The 15852-nt window shown below is 34.3% G+C and overlaps 2 protein-coding genes across 5 annotated transcripts in view; one reads left to right on the top strand and one right to left on the bottom strand.

Moving 5' to 3' along the window:
• Cmss1 (cms1 ribosomal small subunit homolog) overlaps positions 1 to 15852 on the bottom strand; it is a 330405-nt gene that overhangs the window by 169531 nt on the left and 145022 nt on the right. The window lies entirely within an intron of this gene.
• Positions 1 to 15852, top strand: part of Filip1l (filamin A interacting protein 1 like) — a 271668-nt gene that overhangs the window by 116458 nt on the left and 139358 nt on the right. Inside the window, exon 1 of one of the 3 annotated variants that reach the window (XM_077795328.1) lies at positions 13908 to 13928. The exons of the other annotated variants lie outside the window; for them this stretch is intronic. The gene's annotated coding sequence lies outside the window, so the exon portion shown is untranslated. Of the gene's footprint in view, positions 1 to 13907; positions 13929 to 15852 lie in introns of those variants that run through there. 3 annotated transcript variants of the gene reach the window in all.

Below are 15852 nucleotides of genomic sequence, written 5' to 3'. Positions count from 1 at the left end.
GGTATTAGAAAAACGAACTTGGAACACTTAAGCTCAAAACCTGCATTTGTCACTTTATAGTGACCTGTGACTCATTTTCTCAATAATACACTTCTGAGGATTAAAAAAGATAACATGTGAAATCACCTCATGTATTTCAAACAATAGGATTATTTCTTAGAACAATTTCTATTATTATTCCTAAAAATCCCTCAGGGGATATTCAGGAACTGTTCTAAAACCTTTGGAAGGCCTCACAATTAATAAATAGGTAGATCAGTCATTTGGAATGGGCATACTAATTCTAATGAGAACATTCCTTAAATAAGTGATAGTCTGCTTATGTGTAAATGTGTGAGAATATTCTACCATGAAACTATTTTGTTCACTTATGAGGAAAGGTGTGGGGAGGAATTTTCTTGGTCTTGCATTAAGAAAAAGATCCTGATTTTCATTGACCTCTGTCTTCATAGTAACTCCTGGACCAGCTTAAGTCTGTCTTTACCATTGAGGAATATTTCTTGAGTATTCATATTTTTATTTATTATTATCCTCATTGCAGTACTAGGGATTTTGTCCAGTGGCAGTCTACCATTCAGCTACATTCCTAGCCCCCACTCCCTTTTTTTTTTTAGACAAATTCTTACTAAATTTGCTCAGCCTGGCCTTGAACTTGTGATGGAACTTCCTGCCTCAGCCTCTCAAGCAGCTGGGATTACCAGATACACCATTGTGTACAGCTAGCACTCATATTTTTATTTAATTCTCAAGATTCTCTGCCTTTTATTTCAAACTAAAGTTTAAGCTCCCTAAGCAAAGTGACTTTATACTTTTTGCATTTACTCTGTGTTGGTAGAGTAAACAAATATTTATTTGCTGCATAAAAATATGAAGGGAAATTGTTTGCTTGGTTCATCTTTTTTGGTGAAATTCCAGAAAGGTACTGTCTTATACAAACTTTTATTTATTTTTTTCCTTTTCCCCAACTTTGGGCATGTGATGGGGAATGGGTTTTTAACTGTGGCTGTATACCAGGGAACTTTGGAACAATACTTATGCTAGGATATCATACTCAAAATTTTGTAGCCTTGCATGGTGGCTCTGGAGGCTGAGGTAGGAGGATTGAAATTGCAAGTTCAATCCTGGCATGGTGGTTAAGCACCCCTGGTTTAATCTCTGGAACAACAACAACAACAACAACAAATTCTGACATATTGTTTTTAAGGAACATAGGCATTGGTATTTTTAAAGGCTCTCTGGTAATTTGGAGTGCATAAAAGACATTTTTTAAAAAATAAATATTTGATTTTAAAATTGAGAGGAGATATAACCAGAGCTAAAGGCTAAACATTTCACTACTCACTCTGTTATGTCTCTAGTACTTTGCAATTACCTAGTGATACAGGGTTTTCTGTGTTCTGTGAGTGGATAGGTGAGCAGATCAATGTTAGGTTCTGATGACTGAGTGATGATGTGGGTTAGTCCATTAGTTGTGGTTGTTGGTTAAAGTCTGATGTGAAAATAAGGATATCTCTTTTTGGTTTTGTCTTTTTCTCTTCTTTTGACTATGCTTGTGCAACTGATCTGAATAAGAAAAAGTGATCTGATTAAGGAATGAAGTCAACTGGGGAACCACTCAGAGTGCTGCAGCACTGATGCTTCAGAATAGATGGGGGCCATGGAAATTGGATATTAAGTATTAGAACAGGAAGTGAGTGATGCTATTCTTGTTTGGGGGATTTTCTTGTTTGCCCCTTTGTTCTAGCCCTCATCCCACATTCCATATCCACAGTCCTAGGTATATGGTCAGGAGTTCCTCAGAAAGTAGAACAGAACTTAGAACTAGAGTGTTTAAAGCAGAAATCAGAGTATCTGGCTGCTAGTTTCCAGAGGTTCATTTTGAGAGCTTTAGAGTCCCAAGCTTAACTTAAAAATTTATACTTAATCTATCTTTAAGAAGAGTGTAATAGGGCTGGGGCTGGGGCTCAGTGGTAGAGCGCTTGCTTGGCACGCATGAGGCATCCAGTTCGATCCTCAGTACCACATAAAAATAAAATAAGGAATACAACTAAAAACAACAACAAAAAAAATTAAAAAATAAAGTACTTTGCCCCTTTTAATTGTTTAAAAAAAAAGAGAAGAGTGTAATAAAAATTCTCCCTTCATACAGCTCTTGCAAGGTCCAAACAAGACAATGTATGTGAACATACTCTATATATGATGAATCATGAAACCAATGATAAGATAGTTAACTCTTACTATTAGATAGAAGAATTTGTTGAGAAAAATCACTTCTAATTTTTCCATTACAGTCTGTTAAAAAAAAATCCACCATAAAGGTATAAACACAACTACACCACATTTCTAACAATTATATACCAAAATTTGGAAACATGAATAGTTCTCAATTGTTTAGAATTCTGAAACATGTTTTAATAGAAACCAAGGTAGAATAAGTTAGGAGTATTAAGGTGTTTGACAGATTTAGGACAAAAATTACAAAGTGGAAGAACTGGTTCCAAGAACAGTAGACCAATGATGGCAGTTTAAGTGTCATATGCAGAAGCTAGAGAGAAATAAGAATTTTTTTTTAAAGGGGGGATATTGTGAAAATAGGAGGGAGAATAGTGTAGTATAAGAAGAATGAGAAAGGGGAAGAACTGTGAAATGCAATTGACCATGATATTCTATATGCTTATATGAATATATCACAATGAATTTTGCTTTTATGTATAACTAAAATGCACCAATTAAAAAAGATAAATCAACAGAAGGCAGATAAATAGAGTAGAGGAAGGGGGTCAGGGGAGGAAAGAGGAGAGAAGGAAGGGGGCAGTACTTAGGATTTAAATGAAGCATATTATGTTATATGCATTTATGCATATGTCAAAATGAACCCCACAATTATGTATAATTATAATGCACTAATAAAAATTTAAAGTTTATAGAAATTATAGAGGTAATCCACACAAATGCACTTATTCATGTTTAGAGAAAGCAAGTCAAAAGGGTTAATTTTTTTTGTCTGTACTATCAACTGCTATTCAAAATCAAAATAAAAATCAAAATTAAAAAATAGGAGTTTAGAAGTAAGACTTAAAAAGTCTTTAAAACAAAGCATTTCTTATAGGAGACACAAAACTAGAGAAAAATTTTAGACTTTCTTCTTTAAAATGTATGGTTTGGATTAAAATGAAAGATGCCTGAACAATTCTTTTAGTTTTTATTTATTTATTACAGAATTAAAAAACTTGTTGAGATAGAAACAATAGTTAAAACAAGACTCTTCTTGAAGCATGTATTGAAAGTAATGAAATTACAGTTCATCTTGCATTTTGGTGTACCAGAGTTTTACCCCCAATTTTTATTAGGAAAATAGAGCTATTTCTCTGAAACAGAAATAATAGCCTGGAATAACACTACCCTCACTATCTTTTGAAAATCAGGATGAGAGATTGGCAGCTGTTTCAGAAGTATGTGCATTTTTTTTCATATCAAGTTAATGAAATGTTTACGCTAGAGTGTTATTTTTAAGTTAACAAAAGCATTTTTGCTGACTTGCTCACTGGACATATGCATACAGTTTAAAATGGAATTTCAAAATACTTTCATTACATGCATCCAGGAAGAAAACAGCTGAGATCTCAGGACTGCACTAAACTACTTTTGACTTTTAGTCCATAACAGAGTCTCATCAGACATGTGGCTTTCTAATTTAATCAGATCAAGGCCAGGGGTTTCAAGCTTCCTTAAAGGCTTAAATTTCTTGCACCTAAGTATTTTTTTGTATAGCCTCCCAATATTTCTTATCATCCTGATTAGATCAGTGTTTCTTTACCCTGGCACTACAGATATTATGGACTTCATCATTCTGTGTGATGGAGGGCTGTTTAGCAACATCCCTGTCTCTGCTTACTGTGTGCCATAATACCTTCCAAACCAGAGTTGTGAGATCAAAAACATATCCAGACATTGCCAAATATCCCCTGGAGCAACAAAAGTATCCTCAACTACTCAATAAGAACTATTCTGCTCCCACTACTCGAGACTTGAGTTCTTGGGCCCATATCCATCAGCACTTCCATTTAATCTTAGTTAATCTCTTGAAGTAATTGCTCTCATTTTGCAATTTATAACCTTGACAATCTAACATCTTAATTCTTTCTATAAAAAGACTCTCTCTCTATATATATATATATGTGTGTGTGTGTGTGTTATACACATAACACACACACACACACACACACACACACTAACCACAGACCTTCACGTATGTCCTGCAGTTCATCTAGCTACTGTGCTTTTTATTTTATTTCACTATGAATGTTTAGAAAGACTAACTTTTATTAGCAGTTCTCACACTGTGTGGTTAAAATAATCTAAGCTGGTGATATAATTTTTCTTTATTTTTAAATTTGAACAAAACTCACCAAGTATATATATAAACATACATGTGTGTATAATAGTTTTTATATGTATATTACAATGATATGCTTTTATGACCATGGAATAGAAGGTTATACATATAATATGGCAAACTTTATAAAAGGGAATCCAATTCTGGAACACATCACATTCACTTTGCCAATTACAACACATTTGGGATATCTGGTTAATATTAAAATAAAAATGATTCAAAATTTCAATTTGTCTTCCTATAAAACTTAAAACACATATGAAATAAATTTTAATAACTCAATAGCAATTTATTCTTCCATGAATACATTTCTTGCTGTTGATTTGGATTCATGTGTAATCAATCTCATGAAGTATTATTAGTATCAAAGTATTGTGATACAAATATGCTCAAGTAGCTTTAAGCTCCATTAAGAATTACTCCATTAAGTTCCAGTATTCTGTATGGATATATCTATTAGGATTTTAGAAATGATTCTTAGAACTAAGCTTTTTTTAGGAATGTAACAGAAAATAAGAAGACTTAAATTTCAGATTCTACTGAGACTTATTTATCTTATTAGCTAAACAGTCCCTTTTTATTTTCAAAAAATTTTTTTAATGAACTGTGAACTCCTGGGATGATTTTTCACTCACTTGACTCTCTATTTCAATTAACTCATGAGCTTTACTTTTGGTACTCTGTGTTATAAAGAAAAGACATATTAAATATGTAATTTATAACTACATAGGCTCTGTGTCCTATCCCTAATGCCTTCTATCATACAAATATTTATATTTAACAAGAGCTATCTTCTTCCAACTGAATTTTTTATTCTAAGAACAATATTCACAGTTTATTTGGTCATGAAATTCCTTATTGCTGTGTTCATTTGTTGTATACTAATATCCCTCTTGGTATATATGGCACCCAGATCTGAATGTGTTATTTCATATGTACACAGAATTATAAGATTATTTCAGCCTTTGTTGTGTATACTGTGTTTTGGGACTGGTGTTTGGCAACATGAAATGTACTCAACAATGATTGCTGAATATGATACCTGATTTTGTAATACTCTAAAATTCTCAATCTTACAGAATTCCAAGTAAAAAAAAAACAACAAAAGATCTTTTTATCCAATTACACAATTTTCTCCTTCTACACATCTGTGATCACCTCTCCCATGGTAGTTAAAGTGCATGGCTAGGGAGGAAGCTTGGTGTATTTGGCAAATGTGCTCGCTCTTTTTAAAAAGCATGTAGGGAAAATTAAGCATAGATCTTCTAAGAGAATTTCCTTGGCAGTATACAGAATGACTTGTAGTGACCAAATATAGAGAACAAGTGACCATATTAGAGATTTATCAGAAAGTTAATGTGAGTGATAGAACTGCATGATATTTAGAGTTCACAAAAAAGATATACAGGGCTCATGAGCTAATGCAGACTAGCCGGTGCCTTCTGTTTCTCCTCTGTCATTATCTATCAGTAATAAAAGGTTTAATCCTAAAAATATATTATGTGGTTTTTCATTCCTGGCTCTGGATTACATGTGGAGAAGACAAAGTATAACCTTTAATTTGGTATGACAGGACACCCTACATAATAAATAAATGAATTGCTACTAGTAAAATTATACCAAAAGAATGCATTTTTGGCTCCCAAACAATCACATTCCAATCGCAACTTAACAAAAAAAATCTGCTTAAGCCCTTTGCAATGTATTTCCAGAAATATGGATCAATTATTTTGTATCTGAGCACTTGGTATTCTTTTATCCGGCACTTTATACATGAACACATACACATACACACAATATTCACAAACATATATATGGATCCTTTTTCACTTTGATAAACCAATTGCAAAAGTTAAAGAGAGCAACCAATGTAACAGAACTATAAAAATCTATTAGGTAACTGATTCATATCATGTAGTATAAGACTTTTTCCTCTCATGGCCTTCTTCCAGTCTGTTTTCTGACCAAATCTGCTCTCTCACTTGTTTTTCCAAGTTATTCAACATTCAGAAACCATTCCATTAGATGGTCCATTCTCTTCTGCTTTCATCCTTTGATTTTACTTTTCTTGGCAACTACAATCGAGTTATACAGAATACTGGTTTGAATAGTTGGGAATGGAGATTATAGGTAAATAACATGGTGTCTCAATTTCTTTCCATCAATACCATGGATATCTTTCTGGGTTACTTCAACACTTCAGGGAAGTTAAGAGAACACTTTCTAAGAAATTCTGTCCAAATTGTAGTGAAGGTAAGTGAGATAATGGCTATAAAAAGGCTTTCAAGCTATCTGAAAAAAAATGTCACTTTTGATTTGGCCATCATTGTGTTTATTATTCCTGATGGACACAGAACAATGCCTTTCCTCAACCCCATACTGTGGGTACAGAAGCACAGTGAGTATGTGGGTACTTCAAAGATGTCTATCCCACACATTCCCACACAAAACTGTATGCATTACTTTGATGTAAGAGACAAAAAATTATGCTTAACACAGCTGTCTTCAGCTGCAAGCCCACATTACATGGATTTATTTATTTTTTATTGCTGCATAAATTACCATTTCATAAGGTTGGGCGGTTCAATTGTCATCAAATTTTATAAGCACATTCCTCATTTTTGAAAAATGAGAAAGGATCATTCTATGAAATGCTACATATGGCATTAACAGAGTCATACAAATGAATGGTGGTATAGTTACTCCCATGATTAAACACTTCAATGACTCAAATAGTTTTAGAAGTTAGCTGAATGAAACTGTGTACTTCACTCATAAATACACAGCTCCCTCTTAAATTGGTGAATGAGATATGTGGAAGCATTTTAGGCATTGAAAAAAGATATCTTGGTATAAGGAGATTAAATGTATATTTAATGTGTATGTGTACACTTACATGTAATATTAATGAACATACTACAATATACATATCAAAATATATACTGTTTCTCTATTAAGTTTCTTAAATTTGTGATCATATTAGATTTACAGAAACCATAAGAATATTAAACTGCTGTTTCAAAAGTATAAACTTCTATTGTATATTTATAAGAACTGAAAGAATATACAATATTTGTCAGAAAAATACCATACACAAATCATTATGCATGGCTTTGTAATGTCCTCTCAGGCACCTTCCTTTGTATTTACACCTGTATGCATGTGAATAAACACCTATATGCATTTCTTCCCCTTTGGCTGTAAAGGAGAAAATATAGATGCAATTTTGAATCAGGCATATCTGGTTTAAACCCCAATTAAAACTAAACTGTACAATGTTTGAGAAGTTATCAAAACTCTGAAATTTCCACTTGTAAAATGGGGATTTGTAAGTCCATGTATTGTTGTGATGCTGGGAATACTCAGACTAGCTGGGGAGGTAGGAAGCTCAGACAAGAAACTATAGCAAAGTCTTGAATGCTGAGACAGAAAATAGTGACACAAAAGCCTGAGAAAAGGAGGCTGAATTCTTCTTAAGTCATTTCAGGAAGGCTTCACTGAAGACGTGACATTTGAGTTTAGTCCTGAGGATGAGTAGGAATTTGTCAAGAGGCTAGGGACAAGGTTAGAACTGGGACAGAGGAAGCTGCATGATTAAGCATCTGGAGATGTCAAAGAACTGGAGTCAGCTGTCAAAGAACAGCACCTCATCCCAGAACAGGGTGCTTGTGAGGCTCAGCGACATAATGCTTGAGACAATGCTTTGACAATGTAGGGAGTACATAACCTGCCCCCCGACACACGTGAGAGGTCGTTTGTCCCCCAAACCTTGGGGTCCTCTTTGCCTCCTTTCTCACCCCTGTATATTGTGAGCAAGCCCAGTATCTTTTCATTCTCATCAATCTACCAAAACTCACATTTTTATTATGCCTCATTTGATTGAATGGATCCCAATGTCCAGCAAACATGGCATTGAGCCAGTACTGAAGGGTTTTAACTATCCAACTCAGACCTAGCATGATGGAAGAAAAGAATACTATCTTGGGTGGCCCAAGCTGTTTACCTGATAAAGAGCCAGAGATCTTGGACATGTTATTCACCCTCTCAAGCTCTTTTAGATAAGTCACACTCATAAATAATAATAATATGGAAAGGATACAAAATGAGCACTTATCAAGTGCCAGTAAGTATGCCAGCCTTGCAAATATATTGTCCTATTTGATTCTCATGACAATCTCACAAGAATTGACATTTATCATGACAATATCACTCTGGTAGATAAATTACTTCTCGAGACATACATACCCTGTTTTCCAACTTCTAAGTAATCTTTGCTTAGAACTTCTTTCCCCTAATGCTGCTGTAACAATTTCTACCCATCCATTAAGACTCAGCTAAAGGTCTTCTTCTTCAAAATAATGTCCCTGACTCCCTCAACATCTACGTCATCCTTCACAGCACTTTCTCTTTTTAGAGGGCATGAGACAAATTTGATCTCACATTATTATTTGTGAACTCATCTTGCTTCCCAACTAAATTGTGCCCTCTTTCAGGGCTGGGGGAGACCATGTCACACTCATCTTTATATCCCTACACTAGAGCAGTGCCATGAATATCATCATTGTTCCATAAATGTTGGCAGTCAGGATAAAAAGCTGAAAGTATTTCAATTAATGATTTTCATGTTCATGTATAGAGGTACCAGGTTTAACACCCATGTAATGACAGGTTTAATTTATTTTCCTTTTAAAAACATAATCATTTTCAAGTAGAATTCTCATAAAGAAAGGATTTGATCCTGTTTCTCATGAGACTCGCCTTAAGGAAAAAAGAATGGGAAAGAAAAATAAACCATTTCCACTTATGAACAGCCAGATTCCAATGCTGGTTCATCAACCTTGAAATTTAGTTCCCACAAAGTTACCCATTAGAAAAGTGGACATGATAAAGTACCTTTGGAATATTTTCATTATGATTAATTTTGTATCTTCTAATTTTGAACCATATATTCAGCCCGGATGAGTTTTTTTTTATCCTTTTAACATTGCCCAACAGATGGCCATAAATTGAGACTATAATGTAATTCTAGGTAGTCTTTCTCATTTTTAAAAATTCTTAAATGGTTTCTTGGAAATAATTTAAGATTTTTTTGTTTCCATGAAGGAATTACTGAAGATGACATTTTATTTTATGAACTATTTTTAGTCTATAAATTCTGAGTGCTTTATTATTATTATTAAGGAATTTATAATATTTTCCAGAGGTAAGCCTTAACAATGTTTTCTTTTGAAATGTCCATTTCTTGTTTTATGTATGAATGATTTTAGGTGGAATTATGAGGAACTTCCACACAGAATATTAATCTTAAGGAGGACCAGCTGGCATAATAATTTGCACAGGAAAATTTGGTTTATTCCTATTTGTCTTGCAGTTTTTTTCTTTCAGGTTAATGATGCCTATATTCATGTTATGTGCTTTTAACTGGCTCTCTAGTAATGATAATGGATTCCTCTTATTCCATCTATGTTTGTAAATGACTGGCTGGAATTAGGCCATAAAAATGAGTTAATTCATCCACAAAGGAATGCACCCAGCAATGCCGATCTCAGCAGTGTCAAACTCCTCCAAAAGATTCCATTCTCATATTTTTCTGATAAAATCAGCAAATAAAATAAGCTTGGTTATGATATTATACTATCTGTGCTACACATTTTAGGGTCTCTATGTCCAAAATCAATTCTTTTATTGTTGAATTTTATTTTATAAAGATATCAACGAAGAATTTTTATTCCTTTTATAGGCAAAATCCCATGTAAACAAATTATTTAGGAATATTTACTATTTTTGTTAACACCTCTCATTTTCAGTCTATATGACTCTCCACTACTCTTCTCCATAGGCCCTCATTATATTTCGTGGAAGCACTGCAATGCCCTTAATTTGTTTCCTGGCCTCAGATCTCTCTACCCTCCTAATTTGTCCTACACCTAACTACTAGATGCTTTCTGAAATATAAAGGCATGGGTGCTGTTTCCTTATTTGAATCTCTTTATTGGCTTCCTACTGTCCCTGGGAAGAGGCGTAAGTGCTTCGGTGTTGAAGATCTTCCTGTGCTATGCTGCCTGTCCGTTTCTCTAGTCCTTACAATGCAGCTGAGTGCAGCATATGACAGGCTGCTTTTTCTCTCATGCCAGTGCCCATGCTATTAAATCTAGAAGACAGGAAACAGAAACTCCAACATCTATTTATCTAAGGTGTAGAACTTCTGGCAAACATTTAATCTTAATTCTACAAGTCCAAGGTCTGGCTTCCCTGGACTCAGGTCATGTGGCAACTTCCTAGTGGTCCCCCACTTCACCAGCAAACTCATCAGGATCGCTTCATTAACACTTCCAAGACAGAATCTTAATAATAAAATTACTATTAGCAGAAACTCACTAGAAATAAAAGATTCTATTAATTATTCCTATCTAGAACTGACATGGGTTTTAGTTAATTCTGAACTGCTCTTCATAACAAAGCACAGTATTATAAAAATATTTTTTCATTCATTTACATGTAGATTTCCTTATTATTTGGAGGGAAAAACTTCAGCAAAAAATTTCTTATGAAAAATGGTAACCCAAAAGGAGGCACATTCTACAGAAGAAACTGTCAAATTATGAAATGAAAAGCTGCTTAAATATGTGTAGAGAATGTCTTCAATTTATGCTACATATACTAAATGATAAGAGCAGTCTTAGAAAGAAATATGATATTTCTAAATATGTAGTCATGTTCAATATTACCATCTCATCTTAGTGAACTTCAAGATTATAAGTCCAGACCTGTAAAATGGGGACATTTCATATGCAAAACACTTCTAGGAAAGTGTCCGTTTTCTACTATTCTGTGATGTTTTCGGTCTAGGATAAACTATCAGTTAACTGTCCAAATGAAGATGTCTGAAACTACAGAGGGAAAATATGGCAATATTAGACACAATGTGGCTTTCCTACTTTTCCATTCTATCATGTTCCACAAAAATAAAACCAATAGACATAAGCTATGGTTAGGATATGGCTTGTCCACACCAAAAATCATGCTGAAACTTCATTCTCAATGTAGTAGTAATGGGGGTGGGGTCTTTTAAAGCATTTGGATCTTGAGGGATCCACCTTCATTAAGGGATTGATACAGTTCCCTTGAGACTGGGTTAGGTATTGTCAAATCAGATTATTATAAAGTGAGCCTGACACCTGTCCTTAGTCTGTCTTGCACATGTGCTCCTTTTGTACACACCCAATTCCCCTTCCTACTTCCCTCCCTTCCATGATAAAAGTCAGCATGAGGTCCTCAGGAGAAGCCAACTAGATGCAGCACTATACTCTCAGGTTTCCAGAATCTTTAGCCAGAACAAATGTCTTTTCTTTATAAATTACCCAGTCTCAGGTATTTCTGTTATAACAACAGGAATCTGACTAAGACAGCCTACTATAAAAGTGCATGATTTTCAAGTTTTTTCAAGTTCTCTTCATCCTGGGTTTGATTTAATATGATACTGAATGACTAGACTTTTTTGAAATGCTGCTTTCCTAAGAAAACAAAAATAAAAGCCCTTTCCTTAACTTCTTCATTCTAGAAATATTTTTTTCCATAAAAATTCCAATCACAAAACCATAACCATTAAAGAGTAGAATTAAAATTAAAATATTATGATTTACGGACTTCTATTCCATAGCAAAGATTCTGACTGTCACCTAATCAGCACAAACACCTCAACTGTGAACTGCAAAACTTGTGAAGTGGATAGGGAACATGTTAGAGTAAGAAACCATGTCTTCTACTACTTAATCTTCTAGCCCTTGCTACTTAAGCCCCTTTGGCACATGGTGAGTGTCCAATGAAGAACAAAAGAAAATGTTGACAGGAGTAAGTGGAGGTAGTGGATTGATTGTAACCCTGTTAATAAACATAATATCTTTATTTACTTAGAAGAAAAAATAGGGGCAAACCCAAACCCAGTCACTTTTAACAAGCACTAAGGGTGCCTGGCCTTTCTATTGGACCCCCAATGGACAATCCAAGTATTTAGATTAATAAGTTTCACTGGGTCACCAGGGGTAATGAACACATTTCCCACTTAATCTACAAGTGAAAAAAAAACCCCAAAAACAGAAGGACAGGGAGATAGAGAGAGAGAATCGTACAGTAAAAAAAAAAAAAAAAATCAAATTTCACACAGAGTTGAGTCTTCCATTATAACATTCTATCCACTAGTGTAGTTCATAGTTCATGGCTAGAAACCCATACTATCTAGGTTTGAATCCTAGGTCAGCTACTTATCAGCTAAGTGATCTTACATATACCATGTTTGGTTATAATAATATAGCTACTTTATAAGACTGAGATAAGGATAAAATAATACATACATAAAATACATGAGAATATGATCCATTATAAGTTCTATTTAAGTGTCATTATTGTTTCCACTAAATTAAAGGAAATTAATTTTTTTTGCTGGGGCTGGGATTGGGGTGCATATTTTAATTCACACAGATAAGTAGTTAAAAAGTGTATTTTTTAAAATCTTCAATGAAACTAATCCAAAGGCTTGAATCAGGACTAGCAAATTTTGCTTCAATGTATAACTATTTGAAATGATAAACTATTTTACTCTACATGTTAAATGGAAATCAGGAAAAGATCAAAACATGTTAAGATCCCAATGTCATGATGTACCTGCTAGTCATGCCCCTGTAACTGCATAACCAACTGGTGAGCAGTAAAGGCAGTTATCACTGACACCACCTGAATTTAATTGACTTCTGTACATATGTGTAATAGTGATCTCAGCTTTTGCCATTTTACATGTGTGGTACTCAGGGCTAAATGCAGACTACACTCTTTATAATCAATGCCATGAAAACAATTAAGTTAAAAGATAATGTCAAGCAATGGCAGGAGACTTTCGGGTCTGAAAAAAAGGCAAGTCAAGAGAGTTACAATGACTTTAGCTGGTAATCTTGGTTGTAATTATTTTGGTATGTAGGACAATTTAGTGTGACTTATTTTTTAGTACAATCTTGAAACAGTTAAAATATCTATAAAATAAATTTTGTATCACAGGTTTTTGGAACTCCTGAAATATATCTGTAGAACAACTTAAAAAACGACAGGAGTAGAATTCTGATTCCACAGAAAGGTAGAGAGAGTGTGTCTGCTTCTCCCTGAAAAGAAGAAGAGCTGAAGACAATATGAGCCCAGACAGTTGATGTATAAGGTCAAACAAATAGACTGAAATCCAATGTTCCTCTCAGGAAACATGGAACCTAAAGACTGGAATGTCTGTGGCACAGCACAAAGAAACAGATAGCAGTTAAGAAGGATTCTGCTATATATTTAAGGACTTGCTAAAGTATGACTGTAAACCAGAATGAGATTTTAGAGCTCCTGAGAGTTTCAGTCATAAAGGGAATTCAAAGCCTCTCACAAACTCTTCTCTGTGCACATACATCAGGTGCTCATGAGAGAGAATGAAAGCAGAGTGGGAAGCTAGAGAAAAGTGCTGAGCAGGAGAGAACAGGACAGAAGAAATATTTAAGGGATAAAGGTAAGAAACCTTTTCTACAACAAAACAGACATCAAATCACAGGTCTGTGAAACCCAGGAAATCAAATCCTGCATAGGATAAATAGCAACAAAAATCATATCAAACTACTGAAACTAACAGTAAAGAAGAAATCTTGAAGGTAGCCAGGAAAAAATAAGACACAGTATATACAGAGGAACGGAGTAAGGAATTATAGCAAACTTCTTGCTGCATGCAAATTATGTAAGCCAGAAGACAACAGTGTGACATCTCTAAAATGATTAAAGAAAAACCATAGGGTAAGACTTCTGGTTATTGGAGTAAAGTTTGGGTCTAGCATAGGTCTTAGTTGTAGGTTGGGGGGCACTTCCCTTGCATGGTTACTATTCCTAAGCTCATAATTATCTATATATTTATTCTGGATATGGCTTAATAATTTACCCATAACATCCAATAAATATAGACACCACTTCCCAATTCTATTCTTCATATATGGCTTCTGTGTAATTGCTTAGTTAAAGCAGGAATGAGTATATAGGTCACAGTATTCTTTTGCTGTCCTTAAATATACTAATAGTATACATTTACACAGCCTTACCGTGCTTTGCTAAGTGCTTTATATCTATTAAAAGAAATACTATATTACTGTTTAATCACTAGCTCAAAGAGAATATGCCATCATGGATGCTATTGTTTAAACTTTTTTGCTATAACTCATTACATACTTGATTTCCATATTTGAGTATCATTTTTGGAGTGACTCTAGCATGAATATATACTTAGGACTCTGCTGAAATGTCCTTTTCCTAGTCCACTCTACTTAAAATAGAATCCTCCCATCTTCCATGTCTCTCCCAATACTGTGGTCAATTTTTACTGCTTTACTCTAGTGTCTTTTTTTTTTCATGGCACTTATTATCACATGAAATATCAAATAATTATTTGCCTGTTGTCAGTTTCCTGAACTGGAATGTATGATAGATGGAACTCTGTTGCTGTTGGTCGCTGTTATATCTCATTGTGGATTTGTCCAATAGGGAAATTCCTTTTATTAGAGGAATCTGGTAGACTAGGGGGTGGGGAAGAGCAGCAGCAGCAGCAGCAGCAGGTAGAAGTTAATGCTTGCAATGAGAAAGGTACTCACTGGGCTCACCCTAGATCAGCTGCAAAGCTCAGCACAGTCCCTGGAGCATTAGAAGATACTCACATTATTGATTATAATTAATTATTATTGCTCTTATCTCACAAACTTGTCTGAATAAATCTATTAGTATGGCATTCTTTTCTGTTTTTGCAAATTCTAAAAGGTCAAATAACACGGCCTTGTTTATAGAATTAGGAAGAGATGGAGCTGAATCCATCTGAGTGTGGAGGAAGACAACAGAGCCCAGGCCTGGGGTGGGAAAGAGAATACTGAAGTGTTCATTGTCTATTTCCCTGAAACTCACTTCTCACTCACTGTTAGTTCATTCTACCTCTTGAGAGCCAAATTATGTTCAGTTGAATAAAATTGGATGAATTTTAATTATGTCATAAAGTGATAAGATTTTCCCCTTCAAATGTGGGTATTTATTCTTGCTTTTTAACTTATTTCACCCAATAGTGATAGCCTCAAAGCCAATAAGATTAAAAAGGGGAGGGAGACTTTACTAAAGTTACAAAGAAATATCCTGTTTTATGAGCCCTTCAAACCATAATAAATCAACCTGTGCCTGAAAGGATAAACTGTATATACTGGCACTAGATTCAGCTAAGATAAAAATGACAAGTCCTTCAGTGATAAATTGTACTCTCCATATTACCCAATGGAAATATTCATATTGTCCAATACCTACAAAGCAATTAGAAGGAATGAGTTTAACTTTCAAATTAAAAGACCATTAAAATGAAGTACAGTTCCTCAATTTGTCTCTGAAAAATATTCAGAGAGAATTGTCTTAGTCTT

The sequence above is a fragment of the Urocitellus parryii genome, chromosome 2, assembly GCF_045843805.1.
Source record: "Urocitellus parryii isolate mUroPar1 chromosome 2, mUroPar1.hap1, whole genome shotgun sequence".
In the NCBI taxonomy this organism is placed as follows: Eukaryota; Metazoa; Chordata; class Mammalia; order Rodentia; family Sciuridae; genus Urocitellus; species Urocitellus parryii.
Note: the sequence above shows the minus strand (reverse complement) of the source record. Positions and strands in the feature narration are given on the sequence as shown.